The 20,000-nt window shown below is 34.3% G+C and overlaps 1 protein-coding gene across 1 annotated transcript in view; it reads right to left on the reverse strand.

Moving 5' to 3' along the window:
- Positions 1 to 19,656, reverse strand: part of LOC135215716 (D(2) dopamine receptor-like) — a 49,786-nt gene extending 30,130 nt beyond the window's left edge. Inside the window, exon 1 of the mRNA XM_064250673.1 lies at positions 19,265 to 19,656. The gene's annotated coding sequence lies outside the window, so the exon portion shown is untranslated. The remainder of the gene's footprint in view (positions 1 to 19,264) is intronic.
- Positions 19,657 to 20,000: the final 344 nt, after the last annotated feature.

Consider the following 20,000-nt stretch of genomic DNA (forward strand, 5'->3'; position numbering starts at 1 on the left):
CAAATCGTAAATGAATTCTTTATAACATACTTTATGTTTGTAGATATTTATGTAAGTAGATATTCTTATTAACACTTATACCAAAGCAATTCAAAATTCAAAATAAGCATTTCTCCGCGTTCAAGCCCCAACCCCCCCACCCCCGGAGACCCCCCCGAAACCCATGTGGTATTTTAGGTAAACGAGCAAGCAAAATGAATAAAGGTATGAATGACGTATTGGTATGAGAAAGGTCAGAGGAGATAAATCATCATATGTTTACTCCCCTCGAACCCTTATATTGGGATGCGAACTTAATTCTCTCTTTATTATTAATTCGATTTTGTCATGAAACCGAGATTCTTGCAATGAAGATCTGGAGACCGGTTTCGTGCCTGTGGCTTCAAATATTACAAGAGATGGAGAGATAGTTTAATTCTGAAAACAGTGAGGAGAGATTTTTACACACACAGATATCTATACCCACACACACACACACACACATATATTATATATATATATATATATATATAATATATATATATATATATATATATATATATATATATTATGATATATGAATAACTTGATCATGAAGTATATAAAACGTGATGCTATGTATAAATAAAGGTTTTATTTTTTTTACCACGAAGAAAAAATGAAAAAGCGAGATAGCCGAGTACTTTCGGTCCTATTTCGCACCCTTTACTGAGGCAAACTGATTTTACAAAGACGCCATAGTCAAAAGAAGCTTAATATACAAACTGACACTACCAGATTAGCCATAAGGGCGATTTTCACTCTACAGAGAGGAGTTCGCCATAGGCTAAGCCACAACCTTGAAGGATACCCCGCAGTAAAACAAGTGATTCTTCCAGAAAACAGTACATTTTGAAAACAAACACGGAAGCATATACAATTTAATATCATGAATTTTTACACAAAATTTTCCCAACAAAAATTAAAAATTATTAATGAAAAGAACGAAAGAAAAGATATAAAATATATATATATTATATATATATATATATATATATATATATATACTGTATATATATATATGATATATCGAGCAAGAAAAGAGGGAGAGAGAATATCGAACCAGAGAGAGAGAGAGAGAGAGAGAGAGAGAGAGAGAGAGAGAGAGAGAGAGAGAGAGAGAAATAATAACTATATACATGTGGGACTAATTTATTAGTTGTTCATTTATTTTGAGGTCCTTCATAAACATCTTACAAATATATGGGTCCAAATGGTACATTCCCAGACTAAGATTTAGGTTGTCTTTATTAGTGATTTGTATAATTGCCGATTCCAGTAAATTTCTTGAAACATAATCATTAGATCTAGCAATTACCGAGGTATCACATCAATTAATACAATGAGATTTTTCACTCAGATGGATAAACAGTGCATTTGAAGTCTGGGCTGTTCTAACTGAATACATATGCTGCTTAATCCGAACACAAATTTTTACTAGACTGACCAACGTAAAACTATGGGCAATCCTTACAAGGAATTTTGTGAATGATGTTGTTATTTGTTATGGGACTATTCTTAATTAGCATATCTTCAATGGTATTGTTATAAGAGAACACTACATTAACATTAAACGATTTAAATATTGATTTTATGGTTTAAAATCCACGAAAATAAGGTAAGCTAAGTACATTTTTAGGCATTTCTTTTTCATTAATAGCAACATTATAAAACTTTTTGTGAGCTTTTTGATAACATAAATCAATTAAATGAGGTGGGTAGCAGAGATCGTTTCCTATCTTTTTTATGTATTCTATTTCTTGGTCTAGATATTGTGGACTCGTGATATGCAAAGCGCGTAGGAACTTAGAAGAAAAAATTGAAATTTTAATATTAAGATGGTGGCCAGAATAAAAATGTACATATGTTAAATTATTTGTGGGTTTTCTATAAATACTAAATTTGCATTGGAAAGATTCTCTATGTATTATTACATCTAGGAAAGGGATGACATTGTTATTTTCAATTTCAACAGTGAATTTTATGGATGGCACTAAATTATTCAATTTAGACAGTAAATCATTTAAATCGATACCACCAGGTAAGACTACTAAGATATCATCGATATATCGGTACCATTTTAAGGGGATACGTGTGATATTCGGGAGGTGTTGTCTCTCAAAAAATTCCATAAGTAAGTTTGAAAGGGGAGGTGATAAAGGGTTACCCATGGCCATACCAAATATTTGTTGGTAATATTCTCCATTAGAAATAAATCTGCAAGCACAAATACATAACTTAATTAAGGAAATTATGTGACTAACGGACATAGGTAATTCATGCAGTACAAGTTCATTACTTAAATATTCTAGCACAGAGTCAATAGGGACTTTTGTAAACGAAGAACATACATCAAAACTGACAAAAATATCGCTATGGTTTAGTACAATGTTATTTAATTTTTCCACAAGATCAAGAGAATTCCGGATGTGTGAATTAGATACAGTTCCTAGTAGCGGGAATAACAGTTTAGTAAGATATTTAGATAGTTTATAAGCAATTGATCCTACAGTACTAATAATTGGGCGCATAGGTTTGTTTTCCTTATGAGTTTTGACTAGGCCATATAAATAAGGTAATGAGGGACACTGTACGGTTAACTGACACAAAAGTTCTTTTTTATCATTAAGAATTTGTTTGATATTGATATTGAAGTTTTTTCTTACTTGGTCAAACGGATTTTTTGCGAGTTTTTTGTAAGTTATTTCATCCTCTAGTAAAGTATGCATGCGTGATATGTAGTCAGTTTTGTCAAGAACCACTAAACTATTGGATTTATCAGCCTTGGTAATGTGAAAGCTATTATCATTCTTCAATTCTTTTAAACTTTTTCTGTAGCGAGCGGGGAAGTTATATTCTGGTAGGCATTGCGTAGCACTATATGTCATGCCTTTGATAATGTCTAAATGATTTTTGTGTAGGTCACAGGATTTTTCATACTTATATAGAGATGTCGCTATTGATAAAGCTGTTTGCCTCAGTCAGGGTCGAATAGGACCGAAAGTACTCGGCTATGGCTCTTGCTTTTTTCATTTTTTTCCTTCGTGGCAAAAAACCTTTATATATATATATATATATATATCACATATCTAATAAAAGGAGCCCATAAAGACGCCAAAATATAGAAAGTAAGTACTATATTATCTCAGAGACAGCAATCTTTGAGATATATGTTGTACTTACTTTCTATATTTTGGCAGGTTTTCTTTTTTGGCTCCTTTTATTAGATGGAATTCTGTTGTAACAGAATATATTGACCATATATTCATATATACGTATATACAAGTATGTATGTATATACGAATGTATGTATATTCTCGTTTAGCACAATCAATTCAACAGAGAAAGAGGCCCTCGTCTCCCCTATGCTATCTGACCTATATTTACCTTTTATTGATAACAGTTTTAATTAAGGACATGAACATAATATTTAAGCCATGAAGGTGACCTGGAGCAATATACATACAAATAATTCACCCCAAAAAAGAAACAGGATTTAAATGTCCAATGACGTCATTGCATATGATATGCTGCTGTTATTTGCCCCTGATCAAAAAATAAAAAAAAAAACTATTATTATTCCAATTCTAGGAACCGATTTCTGTGACTCAAGTTGTTTACTTAACATTTATTAGCAATAGGTGCATGCGCAGACTCTCTCTCTCTCTCTCTCTCTCTCTCTCTCTCTCTCTCTCTCTCTCTCTCTCGGGATTGTTTCGGGGTTACAATTCCTTAACGTTCAAGTCTTAGCGTCTTAAGCATTACTGCTGCACGCAGTGTCATGTATTATGCGTAAAGTGTTGCGCCCTGCAACCCTTGAGGACACTTGGTAATTCCAGAATTACTTGATACGAAATTCTCTCTCTCTCTCTCTCTCTCTCTCTCTCTCTCTCTCTCTCTCTCTCTCTATATATATATATATATATATATATATATATATATATATATATATATGTGTGTGTGTGTGTGTGTGTGTGTGTGTGTGTGTGTGTGTGTATATATATACATATATAAATATATAATGAATGTATATATATTCGTACATGCATATTTATTTATAAATATGTGAGTCCTAGGGGTTGTAATCAATAATATATTTAATATGTTCGTTGTGACCTTGGAATGCGGAGAACAGAGCCGAGCAACGACCCGAGAAAAGCTGATAAATGATTTCTGGGTGGTGTGATATGAAAAGTGCATAGAAAGGCGGGTCAACGTTCGTCCTGTAGTTATGTAAGTTCATAGGTCTTTTCAAAGTGCCTTTGAGAAACTGGTTGTAGCCAGTAATATGAGGCGTTGTCGAAGTGTGCATTCATGTGTGCGTGTGCGCCTCTTCCTTTGATAATGGTATCATTAGCCAAGTCTATGGGAAGACTTGCATAGAGATCCGTGGGAGAAAGGCAAGATGCCGGGAGAGCTCTGCGAAAGTTTATTTGTATTAAGTGAATAATATTCTGGGCTGCAATGGGTAAGTTACCTTTACTTTAGCCAAAGGGATGGCTTGTTACACATTGTAAGAATGTTTAATCTTTAACTTTGTCTTTAAACTTATGTGTGCTAACGAGTGTGTTTCTCATGTCTTTGAAACATGATTCTGGCAAGGGGGGACCGAGAGTCCTAGGGGGACAGAGAGTCCCGTATGGGAGAATAGACAATTGGTGTGACAAATTACTGTTTTAGACATTTTAATGCTGGGGGGGTTAACTGAGTAGTTAGTCTGTGAGACTTGGATTATTATCTTTCCATTGTTAAATAAATAGTTATTTTTTTATATAACTTGACTCTCATTTTGATTACCTGTCAGAATAGAAAGAGAGAGGAGAGAGGAGACAGGAGAGAGAGAGAGAGACCTTACCTTTACCTTACAGACCTTACAAGTTCGTTCGGGTTGCCCCAGGTCCCTCAGTGTTGAGGCCCGCCTTAATGGGTCTACCAGAGAGTTGCTAGTACAAGTCTTTCCGGGCTATATTTTGCATCTCTTTCCAATCTTTTGGATGCGGTCTGGGATGCAGTTTAGATATTTGTCGAGCTTATTCTTAAACACATCTACGCTCACTCCTGATATATTCCTCAGATGAAGCTGGCAACGCATTGAAATAGACGCTGCATTATCGATGCTGGTGCCGTAGTGGATTAATGTTCTGTGTGCTTTCTTTATTTTTCCTGGTATAGTTTTGGGCACTATTAATCTACCTCTGCTTGCTCTTTCTGATATTTTTAGTTCCATGATATTTTCTGTTATTCCTTCTATCTGTTTCCATGCCTGAATTATCATGTAGCGTTCTCTCTCCTTTCTCAGACTATCATTTTAAGGATTGTAGTCTTTCCCAGTAGTCTAGGTCCTTAACTTCTTCTATTCTAGCTGTAAAGGACCTTTTGTACAGCTCTCTATTTGTTTTGCAATATCCTTTTGATAGAGTTTGGGTACCATATCATATTGCAAATATTCAAGTGGACCTACGAACATATGTTTTATAAAGGCATAATCATGTGTTCAGCTTTTCTTGTTTTGAAGTGCCGTAACAACATTCCCATTTTTGCTTTACATTTTGCCAACAGAATGGCTATTTGATCATTGCATAACATGTTCCTATTCATCATCACACCAAGGTCTTTAACTGCTTCCTTATTTGTGATTGTCTCATTATTAGGTCCCCTATATGCATATAGCTTTCCTTCTCTGTCTCCATAATTTATTGATTCAAATTTATCAGAGTTAAATACCATCCTATTTACCTCTGCCCAATCATATACTTTGTTAAGGTCTCTTTTGTAGAGCGTTCCTATCTTCATCACAAGTAATTTCTCTACTTATTCTTGTGTCATCAGCGAAACTACTCACTACCGAATCCTTAACATTACTGTCTATGTCTTCAATCTAATAACAAACAATATTGCAGCTAGCACCGTACCTTGTGGCACACCGGATATTACCTTGGTTTCATCCGATTTCTCATCGTTTGCAATAACTATCTGTTTTCTGTTGTGTAAAAATTCTTTTAACCATCTTCCTACTTTATCTACGATATTGTTGTTTTCTAATTTTCTTTGCTAATATATTATGGTCTACTTTGTCAAAAGCTTTTTGCAAAGTCTAGATAGACCACATCTGTTTCATTTCCGCTTTTCATATTTTTGAATATGTTCTCACGGTGGACTAACAGTTGGGTTTGTGTACTTTTTCCGGGTACGAACAGTGTTGTCCTATATTAAACAAATTATTTTTTATTAAATGTTTCATAATATTTTTCTTCATTACCCTTTCATACACTTTCATAATATGTGATGTTAGACTCACAGGCCTATAATTACTTGCCTCTAGTCTTGATCCACTTTTGAAAGTAGGGGTGATATTTGCTAATTTTGTGCTCATCATAAATCTTGCCTGTATCTACACTTTGTCTTAATAATATTACAAGTGGCTTTGCGATAGAATGAACTACTTTCTTTAACAAAATAGCAGGGACTCCATCCCTCGGCCCTGCAGCAGCTCCATTTTTAATTTCATTAATTGCCTGCACAATATCAGCTTCGATAATTTCTATGTCAGCTAAATATTCACTATTTTCGTCCCTTACTTCTATAATTATCTTCATTATCTATTTCTAGGGGTGAATTCTCTCTATATCGTTCTGCCAGTATGTTGCAAATTTCCTTTTTTTCATTCGTTAATCTCCCTTCAATTCTCAGAGGGCCTATTTCTATTCTTCTTTTATTCATCTTTTCTTCGCATATGAGTATAATAGTTTGGGGTTTTGCTTGATATTTAATAGGGTTTTTTCTTCCAAGTCCCTGTTTTTCATTTTCTTTTGATTGTATAATCTTTTGTTCTGCATTTTTCTATCTTACTTTTTTAGTTCTATAACTTTCCATGCATTTTTTTCTTTTGCAAGACCTTTTTTCCACTTTCTGATTTTCTGGAACAAGATCCTTCTGTCTCTTGGTATGCATGAATGAATGTTTACTTTTCTTCTTCGGTATATATTTATCCACTATTTTCTCCAATATTTTATATAATATCTCCGTATTTACCCTTATGTCATCACTTACGAAAATGTTTATCCCAATCTTTGTTTAATTCTTCATTGTAATTTCTGACCATTTATATTTTACCTGTAGGAATTGTATTGTCCTTTTTCCATATCCTTCCCACTTTTTCATTTCTTGCTTATCTCTATTTTCACTTGCTTTGGAATGTACTGTTAATTCTATGACATTATGATCTGAAATACTCGCATTATAAACTATTATTTCTTTAACATAATTCATCTCGTTCACAAATACTAGGTCTAAAGTATTTTCCTTTCTTGTTGGCAGGTGATTTATTTGTTGAATGTTGTATTCTAGTAGCATATCTAATAGCTTTTCAAATTGCCTCTTATCTTCTGCACTACTATTACGCTCTTTTTTATATGTATAAGTACAACCACAGTCTCCTATTCGTTCTTTCCATTCTACGAAAGGAAAGTTGAAGTCACCAGATAGGAGAATAGTCAGTCCTTGTGATTTCTACATATATCATCCAATTTTCAATATTAAGTCAAACTCTTTAGTATTAGGAGGTCTTATATATTACTATGTTCATCAATTTTTCAGATTCAAATTCTACCGCTATTAGTTCACATTCTGAGTTACTATATTTCTCATATATTTTTCCTTGTTTTTTGTCTTTCCCATATATTGCGGTTCCCCCTTGATTCCTATTTTTTCTATCTGATCTATAAGTTTGGAACCCTTTTATTTGATCATCATTCCCAGTCTCTTGGGAATACCAGAGAGAGAGAGGGGCTGTGTGTATTGGTTTGCCTGACGCTCGGGGTTACACGTTTACCAAATAATAACGAGATTCATATCTGTGTTAACAGTTTGGTGGCAGTGGTGGGATTCGAACCCACACACACACACACACACACACACACACACACACACATATATATATATATATATATATATATATATATATATATATATATATATATATATATATATATATATATATATATATATATATATGTCTGTGTGTGAGTGTGTGTGTGTGTACCAATATACCTGTTAACCAAACCAGACAAATTATTGTATACATAAGTATATATATAGTAAATAAATTCTTCTGTTAAAACAGAATACGTCTCAAGTATAAAAGGCCCATTAAAAACACTCTAGTGTAAATCCAAGGACTATATTTCGGTGGACTGACTCCCACCCCTTGATAAGTGTGGGGGTCAGTCCACATAAATATACTCTATAGCTTTAAACCCGAGTGTTTTAATGGGCCTTTTATACTTCAGATGCATGTATGTGTGTGTGTGTAAACACCAGCAAATATGCTGCAAGGATTCAAGAATATCGACTCTGCAAGTGGTTCCGTGTTCCTTAAACACTTCGATTGTCATAGGATACAGGGACGAGAGAGAGAGAGAGAGAGAGAGAGAGAGAGAGAGAGAGAGAGAGAGAGAGAGAGAGAAACCAACCTTCCTCAACTCAGATCTGGAATGTAGTTTCATTCATCACGTTACGAAGTGCTTTTGAAAATCCACAGCAATTCCAGATGACCTTTGACGAATATCGCAGATATCGCCAGAATGAACATTCCCGTTTTTATCTAGTTAACTGTATCAATACAAATATGTTTACTCATAAACATACATATATTTTCTTCCTTTCTTTTCGTCATTCCAGCGTCTTTGTAAAAACACCTACTTCTTTCGTTGACACTACAAAGCCAACAAGGATATTGTGGCTCTTGTGGCTCCGTGGGACAGGGAAGGCTGGGGGAGGCCTTAGAAACCTTCCTTTGAGCCCACTAATTGGTGCAGGTCTCCTTGCATTTGTGATTTTTTCTTCTCTTTGTTGACTCTCTCACTCCTTTTTTCTTTTGTGCGTCTTGTGTCTGCACTCTACTGACGGTGGTGCAAATAAATAAATGCAGTTGCAAGGACACTTTTGTTCCCCGTTTCCTTCTTTGTGTGTGTATATATATATATATATATATATATATATATGCACATATATATATTAGTATATAGTATACTATATGTATGTATATATATAGTGTGTGCATGTAAGTATTTGTGTGTTATGCTTCTGTGCATTACCTAAGATATTCTCCACACAATATTCTACGTACATGGATAAATTAGCAGGCTAAATAAAATCTGGAAATCAAACAGGCCAAAATTGTAAATAAACGTAAAAATATACTTAACTCTCATACGATCCGCATTACTATACGGGAAAAATGGTGTCCACGATGAAACTAGGTCTAGAAGAGTTCATCTATTAAAAAAAAAGTCTCTAAGAGGAATATAAAGAATTTGATTGCAACATGGAATTGAAAGGTTCCCCCCAACCTTATTTATGCATCTGCAAACTTTCTTACTTCACATCTATGGTCAACATTTTCTCTCATTCCACCACCAATTGATATATTCATTTCTAAATATCTTTAGAAATCTACTGTTTCCTTCCTCTTACATTCACACTAACATTTATCACTCTATCTTTTTCCTTTCCATTTACCCTCTGAACCTATTTCTGCATAACTTTTACACTCGGGTTACTCTTGTTAGAAATATGAATTTATGAAACGCTCCAGAAAACACAAAATACGCCACGCCAAATGCAAACAGGTTTGTTATTATTATTATTTTTTTTTTTTTCGTTCGTCAATGGGGTATATCGAGAAAATAGTTTCCTGGGTTTTTCCCAATATCAAACACCAAACAGGTTCTCTCCCAGGGAGGGGAAAAAAAGGGAAAGAAAAACTGTACATCTGGGTTTTAAAGGAAGACTTATTTAATAGCGATGAAATATAACACCGAAAATACGTTACCGCCGAAGTCTGCAATTACAGATCCAACTAGAAAAAATATGTCTATTGCATAACGACTTTTCAAACCATGTTCAGTTGATTCAGAAACTAAAAATGACTTTTGGCATTTCAAATAAACCCGTAAGTAATTTTTGAGGCAGTGGTTTTATTTAGGAATCAGACTCCAACGCTTTCCATAGTTAGTTAGTTATTTTTATTGACAAGATATACAAAATATAAGTACAAACTTGTCCCAAAAAAGATACAATACAAAAAAATACAGAGTAGATAGCTATCTCTTTTTTCTGTAAGTACAAGGCCCATAATGACAAAAAAATACAAACATCAAGTACACATTACATCAGCACATAAAGACACTTCTTCGGGCGAGATTAGTTACTGACTACATCGTAGATCAAATTTTGGTGGGCTGCTATGCCAAACCTTCCTCATTTTATCAGATTCTGAAAAGTCGACTTATTGTCCTTTCAAATTCATTTCATATCTGCATTTGCTTCACAATGCACCACCAATGCAATCTTAACAGTAAATTTATTGCGCGGGAAAATATATCGCTTGATAGGAGTCAACTCTTGCAACAAATTATGAAGAAATGCGGCAGCTATTTAAGTTCACTGGCTATTCATGAAACCTTTACAGCCGTTAATTAAAGATTTACAGACACAAACATGACTCAAAGCTTGTGTTAACACGAGGTTTTTAACTCGTAAGGATACCTGCGTCAGTAGATCGAAAACAATGAACTTCACCCATTGATTTGTCTGGTATTATGACGTTTCTGCCAAGTGGGATAACGAGTTTTTCATCGGAAATGTAATCAATAGAAAGGACTGGAAAGCATATAGGTGAGAGAGAGAGAGAGAGAAGAGAGAGAGAGAGAGAGAGAGAGAGAGAGAGAGAGAGTTCATTGTTGTTTGGCTGAGTAACAGACGAACGTACTTCAAGAAATTCGACTGGAATCAAGTTACAGTAGACTGACATGAAGAAAGGTTCACAAATCATTATAATTATTTATGGAGATTCTTAACGATAATGCTTTCAAAGTCAGAAAAGAAAGGAAGTTTAGGGAATTGAAAGTTAGAAGACTGAAATAAAGAAAGTAATTCATAAGATATGACAAGGTAAAATCAGATAAAATGAAAGAGAAAAAATATGTGATTTTCATTTTGCACAGAGTTTAGATATCGAACAAAATACTGACCAGTAGTCAATAATTCACCGAGTATCACAGGTGGTATTAAAAAACGAAAAATATTTCACGTCAAAATGAAAATAAAAAAAAAAAAAAAAAGGAAAACAATTTTCCAAGTGGAGCTACCGGCCAAGTCCTTCAATCAATTCTGATTCGTTTTTTTTTTATTTTTTTTTTTTTTTTGAGAGCATGAAATTGGGCAGCCAGAAAATGCAATAGTTCGAGACCACGACAATATATTTTGTTTTCCTTTTTGATTTTATCTTTACTTCGTCTTGAAACTTTGTGGTGATTTTTTCCCATTGCTGAAGTTTTTTCTTTTTTTTAATCAAGCTAGAACACAATTCCAGTTAAAATACTAATTAGTTTGTTGAGTGCGATACTTTGTATCTCAACTGTTAAGTTATTTAATTTTGAAGTTATGTTACTTTGGTATAATCAACTGAAATGCTATGGGATACTTTGTACCTCAACTGTTAAATGATTTAATTTTGAAGGTAGTTTCATTGGTATCATTAACTGATATGCTAATGATTTCTTGCATGCATATTCACATATACACGCACACACACATATATACTATATATAAATGAATAATAAATAAATATATCTATATATATATATATAATATTATATATATATATAATGTATATCGATATATATATTTTTATATATATATCATATATACACTATATATATATATTTATATTATCTATATTGATATATATATAATAATAATTATATAATATATGTATATATATATATATATATATATATATATATATATAATATATATATATACATATACATCTGTGATTATTTAACATCAGCAAATAGTACGAAGACGTGCGTGTCATAATTCCTCCCAGTGGGTGACTTCGAATGGAAGTAAATACGAAGATACTGTTTGCTTTGGGAGAAAAAGATCTTTACCTGCCATCTAGCGGCCGTTGCGTCGTCCTGAGAGATCAGGAACTCAGCTCTTTAACGTACGTTGATCCCTTTCTTGCCTAGAATACTCAGATTACGCCAATTGAACTACAGTAATCAGATGACCTGACGAGTGTTGTAGCCATCAGCCACTGGGTCGGTATATGTATACTTATTCGTCTGTCAGGGCTGAATTTCCAACCCCGTGGGGTTCACAACCCATATACTGGACGTTCATCTGCCTTGGAATGAGGCTCCAAAGAATCCTAAGTCATTGACACTCGTAAGTAATTAAAATTAATTGAATAACTTAGCTATGTTTGTGATAGATTTTTGAATGGTTTTTGTGAGGTGGAAGTGGATGTGTGTATATACTATATATATATATATATATATATATATATATATATATATATATATATATATAATATATATATATATATATAAATAACACAGGAAAATGATAGTCAGAAATCCAAGCGCTTTCGTCTTTACTAAGACATTGTCAAGGAGCGAATGAAATACAGTTGGAGAAAAAGGTCTCAGGTACACAACAAGATCAAGAATACCAGATGGTTAATTGTCAAAAGATCGGACGGGAATATAACACGAATACCTATCCCCCCTTCAAGGGATTTAAATACCGTGAATATATTTCATTTATATACAATGAATCCAGCATTCATTGCGTCCTAAGACGTGAGAATTAATATTCACACGCGTTGCACAGCACAAGATCCCCGAGGCAGTTCTTGCTGAAACTTTAATCAAGTTTTTTTTTTTTTTGTAACAGCAGTCAGCGAATTGGGGGAATTATTAGTTTCGCTCTTCTGCCTGAATCTCTCTTTTAGCGGATATGCGTGAACGTTTTGGCGAATGCATTCGTTGGACTATTAGATGCAGAAGGCGCAAATCTCTGAAGAATTGACATTTTCCTTTTCAGTTTTCTTGAAAAGAAAACGATTCCGCCGGCTTTGTCTGTCTGTCTGCGATTTTTCTGTGCGCGATTTTTCTGTCCGCGCTTTTTCTGTCTGCCCTCAGACCTTAAAGGAAACTGTGAATGAATCTTTTGTCTGATAATCAAAACGGTACATCTTTTTAAAAAAAAATTTACATGGTAATTTTAAAAGGAATTTTTCTCACCCAAATAACTGACATAAATCGCACTTAAACTTCCTTATTCAACTCTCCATGACTTGCAGTCAGTTAGAGGAAACCTATTGGCCAAATAACTGACGTAAATCATACTTATATTTCCTTATTCAACTCTCCAATGGTGGAAAGTCAGTCAGAGGAAAATTCCTGGGAAATATATGATGCATTACATCCCACGAGAAATATATGATATCACCTTTGCCTAATTAAACTGAAAAATTCCCGTCGAGTTACCATTCGATTTCTATACAGAGATAATTAGCTTTGATTAAAGCTTGAACGATGAGGAGGTAACGAGAGTAAATCCGATTAGCAGCGAAATACTTCCATGGCTCCGTTTCTTTCACACAACAACAATTACCACCACATATGCAAATTGGATTAAAAGACTTTCGACTAAGCCTTCAGAGTGCCTTCCCAGGCACGGAATATATTCTCTCATTAACACGCTCAAGGGAAAACACACAGCACACACACACACACACACACACACACACACACACACACACACACATACATATATATATATATATATATATATATATATATATATATATATATGATATATATATATATATCATATATTTATGTAGCGCTCTGAATTCGATTATTATTAAGCGCTCTATTCGATTATTATTATCTTATTATTATTATTATTATTATTATTATTATATTATTATTATTATTATTATTATTGAAAGATATTGCTGCATCAGCTGCATTTACCTTGTAAATAGTCTTCTCTATTTTTCTAATAATTGCTTTCTCTCTGCTATTACAAATGGAGAGTATTGCGCCGATATTACTCATCAGGAGGAGTCAATTTCAGGGATTTTGCTTACAAATTTATTTGTCACAATAAATAGATAAATAAATAGATCCAAATATGGCGAATTAATGGCCAACGTCTCTCTCAGTATCATCGCATGATACCGAGAGAAACGTTTGCCTCTAATTCGTCATATTTTGACCTATTTGTTTATCTATTTATTGTGACAAATAAATTTGTAAGCAAAATCCCTGAAATTGACTTCTCCTGATGAGTAATATCGGCGCAATACTCTCCACTTGTAATAGCAGAGAGAAAGCAATTATTAGAAAAATAGAGAAGACTATTTACAAGTTGAATGCAGCTGATGCAGCAATATCTTTCAACAAGACTTGTTTGAGAGAGGGTCTCCTTCCAATATTATTATTATTATTATTATCATCATTATTATTCTGTCGAATAAAATGGCAGAATTCAGCGAATTACGCTCAAATATTATCTTTTCTATTTTCTTTTAAAGAAGCGTCGCTGAGCCAGAGAAGCGAGTGATAAGTGAAATAAAAAAGATAATATAAATGATTAATTCGCTGAATTCTGCCATTTTATTCAATAGAATTTGTTTAAAAGTAATTGATTATTATTATTATTATTATTATTATTATTATTATTATTATTATTCATTAATTGATTATTATTTAGAATTCAGAGCATAAACTATACGGACCAAACCCACAGAGGCTATTGACGTTAAATCCAAGCTTCCAAAAAATATAGATTCCATCTGAAAGCAGTAACAGAGAGTAATAGGAGATACAAAAAAATCTGTTATTATAGATGAAAAAAAAATCAGTCAACAAATGAATAAATACAGAGAACCAAATACAGGTAAATTTAATAGAATGGTCAAATTATTATCATTTTCTCTCTCCTCAACGTCTCAAAGCCCTTCACAGGAGAAAGCATGAACACTTCACTTCATTGCTTACTCGGCTTTGCCAAAGATTTGAGAGGAAATCGCATTAAGATATATCAGGAGACATTCGGAAATAATTCGAAGCACCGATGAGAAGATTACAGAATATAGCTCTGGGAAACATTGCAAGAAAAGTCATTTATATAAATGATCAGAATTATCTCGACATTGGCATCAATTATGTCTGGGACGGTAAGTCCAAAAGAGTAATTCAATTTCTAGTTTCATTAGTGTTATCCCCTTAGAACTATTTCTCGCGAAAGGAAAAAACACAAAAAACTTTAATCTAATTCCTATGAGGTTCTTCCTGAGAATTCAAGATAATTAACCCTTTGACATTCTCATTCCTGTATGTACTGCCTCTTCACCCTTGCCTCACTAATTACAAAATAAATCAGCCTTATTTCCTTAAACAAACTAAGCATTATACCTCTCATCTCTTATGAGTCACATTTGATTGGCATTCGGAGGCACAAGTTATATAATTTCCAATCCCTATCATGCCACAGGAAGGAGGTGTGATTGCCATTTATAGGATATTGCCAGAGGGCTGAAATTTGGTATGTTTGAGGATTGGAGGACGGGGATCAACATGCCAATTTGCCGCCCTCTAGCCTCAGTAGTTTTTAACTGACTCAAAGCCATGTTCAGTAAGGAAATATGAGTATGGTTTGCCTCAGTTGTTTTGGGGGAAATGTTCTTTCGTACGATTGTCAATTGTTATTTTTTTTCAAATGCTGTTTTGATTATGATAAAAAATGATTCAGTTAGTCTGGTAAGACCTATGAACTGAAAGACAGCTGTTGAGTGCAGGGTAGTTCTTTGCCTGATGGTGGTGAAAATGTATGATTAGTTAGTAAATAGATAAATGAATGAATAAATGAAAATGAATTAATAGATAAGTAGAGAAATAAACCTGCAGAATCGCTAGAGAATTTCAAAATAATCCAACACATTATTTGGCGAATAATTAACGAGTTTCGATTTTTGACCGATGACAAGACAAAAGCAGTCAATTCGCTCATTTCTCATTACCAGCGCGAAGGACAATGCAGGCACAGATTAAGAAATCTCAATTCTTTTTCCTTGGGGAAATTCACTAACTGGTACCCGCTCCATTTCTGAGAACTACCAATTAAACCTTAAGAAAAGAGCTGTTTTTTCATTGTGCAATCACACGATTTCTTCAGGGCAGAATTCGTTGAAATTTGAGTTGTAGGACATGCTTGTATTTCTGTCATAAATCTCTTTGGAATTGCTTTGCAAATGATCCATATAAGGTTTAATGAATAAATAAACAAACCTCGTTTCTTCCTCACTCAACATCTGCTAGAATTTCTGGTGTGTTGGAACTACGAATAGAGTGTCTCAAGATGACGTCACAACCTGTCGTTAAACACTAAATATTTCTGGACTGTTGGAACTACAGATAGAATATCTCAAGATGACGTCACACCGATCGTTAAACACTCAATGGTTCGAACCCGGCACAAGGGACGGTGATAATTGTTGATTTCAAGACAGTACTGACAGAGGATGGAAACAGCAACAAAAAGACAGGAGTTTAAGATCAAATATATCCAATCGTATTTCATGGCACCATTCAAGTTCTTTTTCCTATAGTTGACCACCAGTTTCGTGAAGAGTATCAAAAGTGAAATTCGGCACATGGCGCTGTGAGGTATAACAATGATACCAATTATCTTCATTTGAATATTGATTTTATTTTCTCTCCTTTTTGCTACTTGGAAATTCTAAACACGTGGGGAAAAAGGCTGAATAAGTGGCACTAAAGATTTTTTTTTTTAAATCTCTAAAGGACGGGTTGAATAAATGACTTCAGTCTGAAAGGAAACGTACCATCCATTGAAATTTTTCTTATCAATATATTCCACGTTTCAAACATCCGGGAAAACATTTCTTCGCATAACATCATCGTCAAAGCGTTGGTACTTATTACACAGAATACAATTGCCTACTTATGAATCAGATATTTGTTAAGGTTTTAATTCTATATCACGAAGAGGTTCCGCTGTCCTTTTCTTCAAAGCAATTTTGGAACTTGATGGTTTGTATCAAAAGGAAGAGAGTGATTGGGAAGAATGAGAGAGAGGAGAGAGAGAGAGAGAGAGAGAGAGAGAGAGCCTCTACTAGCCAGAGTTATGTATAGAACAAGAGAGAGAGAGAGACAGAGAGCATCTACTAGCCAGTGTGATGTTTGGAAAGAGAGAGAGAGAGAGAGAGAGAGAGAGAGAGAGAGAGAGAGAGAAAGGTTGACAGCTTCCATCCCTGTCACTCCGTCACAAGAGAGAGAGAGAGACAGAGAGCATCTACTAGCCAGTGTGATGTTTGGAAAGAGAGAGAGAGAGAGAGAGAGAGAGAGAGAGAGAGAGAGAGGAGAGAGAGCTTCCATCCCTGTCACTCCGTTTCCCATCCTAATGGCCTCTTGTGCATCTGTGGTTGGCGGTCTGAGATATTACAAGATAAGAAATGTTCCCGCATAGACTCCACGTATATCCGTCTGTTATTCTTTCATATACTTAAAAATAATGAATGATGTTCATTTTTTTTTGTAACTGGGACATCAGATTCCAAAAAATGCACTTAAAAAAACTAACACACACAAATCAGGAATGTATTGTCTTTGCAATATAATGTATGAGTTCCATTTTATCATTCCATTCCAGACAGCGGTTAACTTTGTCGAAACAAGAAGGATTTAGATTTACTCGTGATTGCGACAGGTTCTTTCTCATGTCATAGCGAAGGATACGTCAATGGAAAGGATTATGGGTAGAGTGACTGTCCTTATTGGATCATTGTAAACCTAGTGGTTTCTGTTTTAATAATTAATTCTCAAAATGACCGTTGTTTTAATTTATCTAAAGAAAAGTGTTACCCTAACTGCAAAATCATAAACTGTTTTTCAGATGTGTGAAGTACGTTTCTATTTCATTTTCTGCTTGATGATTGCGTTAATTGCAGGGGGGGTAAAAGTATCCTACTTTATGGAAAGTACGAATATTAATCTGAAGTAAAAGGGACAAACGTTGACAGGTTTGATGCAAATTTATGCATATTATTAAATACGTCTCCAAAGTCCTTTCTTTTGAGGAGATTCGTGTTTAATTTGCTATTCACAGTCAGGGAATTATACTAAAAAGTTAAAAAAAAAAAAGACATTTGGGATTATTTGGAAGGCAAAGTGTGATGATCAGGAACCATGAATAAAACCCAGTTTTTAAAAACATATGGAGATTCGTCAGTGAGGGGAGTGGCCGGTATAAAAATCTTTCATAGGGGGCCGCTTAGGATTATATATATACATATATATATATATATATATCATATATATATATATATATATCTATATATATATATATATATACATATATTATGGTAGCAGTAGTTGATGTCGTTGAAATAGTCATGAACTAAGCAAAATCTTGCTACTAATAGTGATTTACTGAAAGTATGCAAAGTTCTATTATTCATATCCATTGGGTATGGGGGGGGGGGCGGGGGGGGGGGGGGTACGTGACAATGTGACCCCACTTTAAATCCACCACTGCGGAGGGGTCTGGTGCAAGCGACAATGGTTACAATGAGGCCTGAGAGGAGCTGTCAGGGTGATTATGGAATGACTCGTCTGTTTTTTTTTAAATGTTTCTGGATTTACTGCTTTCAAGGGATGTCTTAATTTTTTTTTTTTCTTTTTGCAAAATTCTGAAATTTACACTTATATCGCAAATTATTATTATTATTATTATTATTATTATTATTATTATTATTATTATTACTATTTATTTATTTATTTTTGGGGGGTCTATCACAGTCATCCAATTCGACTGGGTGGTTTTTATAGTGTGGGTTTCCGGGTTGCATCCTGCCTCCTAAGTAGGAGTCCATCACTTTCCTCATTATGTGTGTGCGGTTTCCAGGAGCACACACTCTTCTGCATGAGTCCTGGAGCTACTTCGGCATCAAGTGTTTTTTTCCCAAGTTCCTTTTCAGGGATGTGTGGATCGTACCTATTATTATTATTATCATTATTATTATTATTATTATTATTATTATTATTATTATTATTATTATTATTTATTTGTTTATTTATTTGCTTATTTCTTTTAAGGAAGGACAAATCTAATTCATTCAAACACGAAATGTCTTTATTTTAGGATGCACTTCTTTCGGTTCTGATGTAAATGTGAAAATAAAATATGTTTCCACATGAAGACACCCGTCAAAGACATCGCTCACAGACACGACTGAACAGAAAGCACATTCAAACAAAAGCATATATCTCCCTATCGGGAATATATATACATACCGCATTAAAACTTCACGTGCGAGATAACAAACCATAACCTTATCCTCACTTCCGTGTAAATTTACCTTCGAGCGTATATTCTGAAACCTCTATCGATTCCTTCGCGTGTATCCATTCCTGGCGAAGAAAGTACCGGCACTGCCATTAAAAAATTTTTAAAACCTGATTTCGCGCAGTTTAGAGAAATCAACTCTTTTCGCAAACTTTTCTCCTGAGTTTTATCTCATCGTAAACATTCGTTTTTGTTTTTTTCATCTTCGACAAGGCATCAGCATCATCCGTTTCACATAAAAAGAAGCTGTGGCGACGATGGGTGATAAATCCACTGAGAGCTTTTCTTTCGTTAGTCGTTCAAAATCTTCGCGCGAGAGTAGGAAACTCTCTGGAGGGGGAACGGTAAACACCGGTACGTCGTCACTCCAAGCGCGTCGGCGCTACACTGACTGGCTGGCTGGTCTTCGAGTCGAACGATGGTTAGGGTAGTGCTGCCACCTCCAGCTGAGAGCCCCATACAGCTGAGATGAGGATGCTGCGCTGTTCGTGCTACGGAAGAGAGAGAGAGAGAGAGAGAGAGAGAAACGAGATGTATGAAGGAAATGAAAATGTACTAAAGAGCTTGATAATCCAAATGTAAAAAAAATAAGACAAATCGATATTACTTGATAACTTGCTCTGACCTCGACGGAAGACGAGTGAAATGTAACAGGAAATAAAATAAAATAAATAAATAAATAAATAAGATAAATGAATAAATAAATAAATAAATAAACTGTGCAAGGTAATAAAACCTTCACCTTCTAA

The sequence above is a fragment of the Macrobrachium nipponense genome, chromosome 5 (assembly GCF_015104395.2).
Source record: "Macrobrachium nipponense isolate FS-2020 chromosome 5, ASM1510439v2, whole genome shotgun sequence".
NCBI lineage: Eukaryota > Metazoa > Arthropoda > Malacostraca > Decapoda > Palaemonidae > Macrobrachium > Macrobrachium nipponense.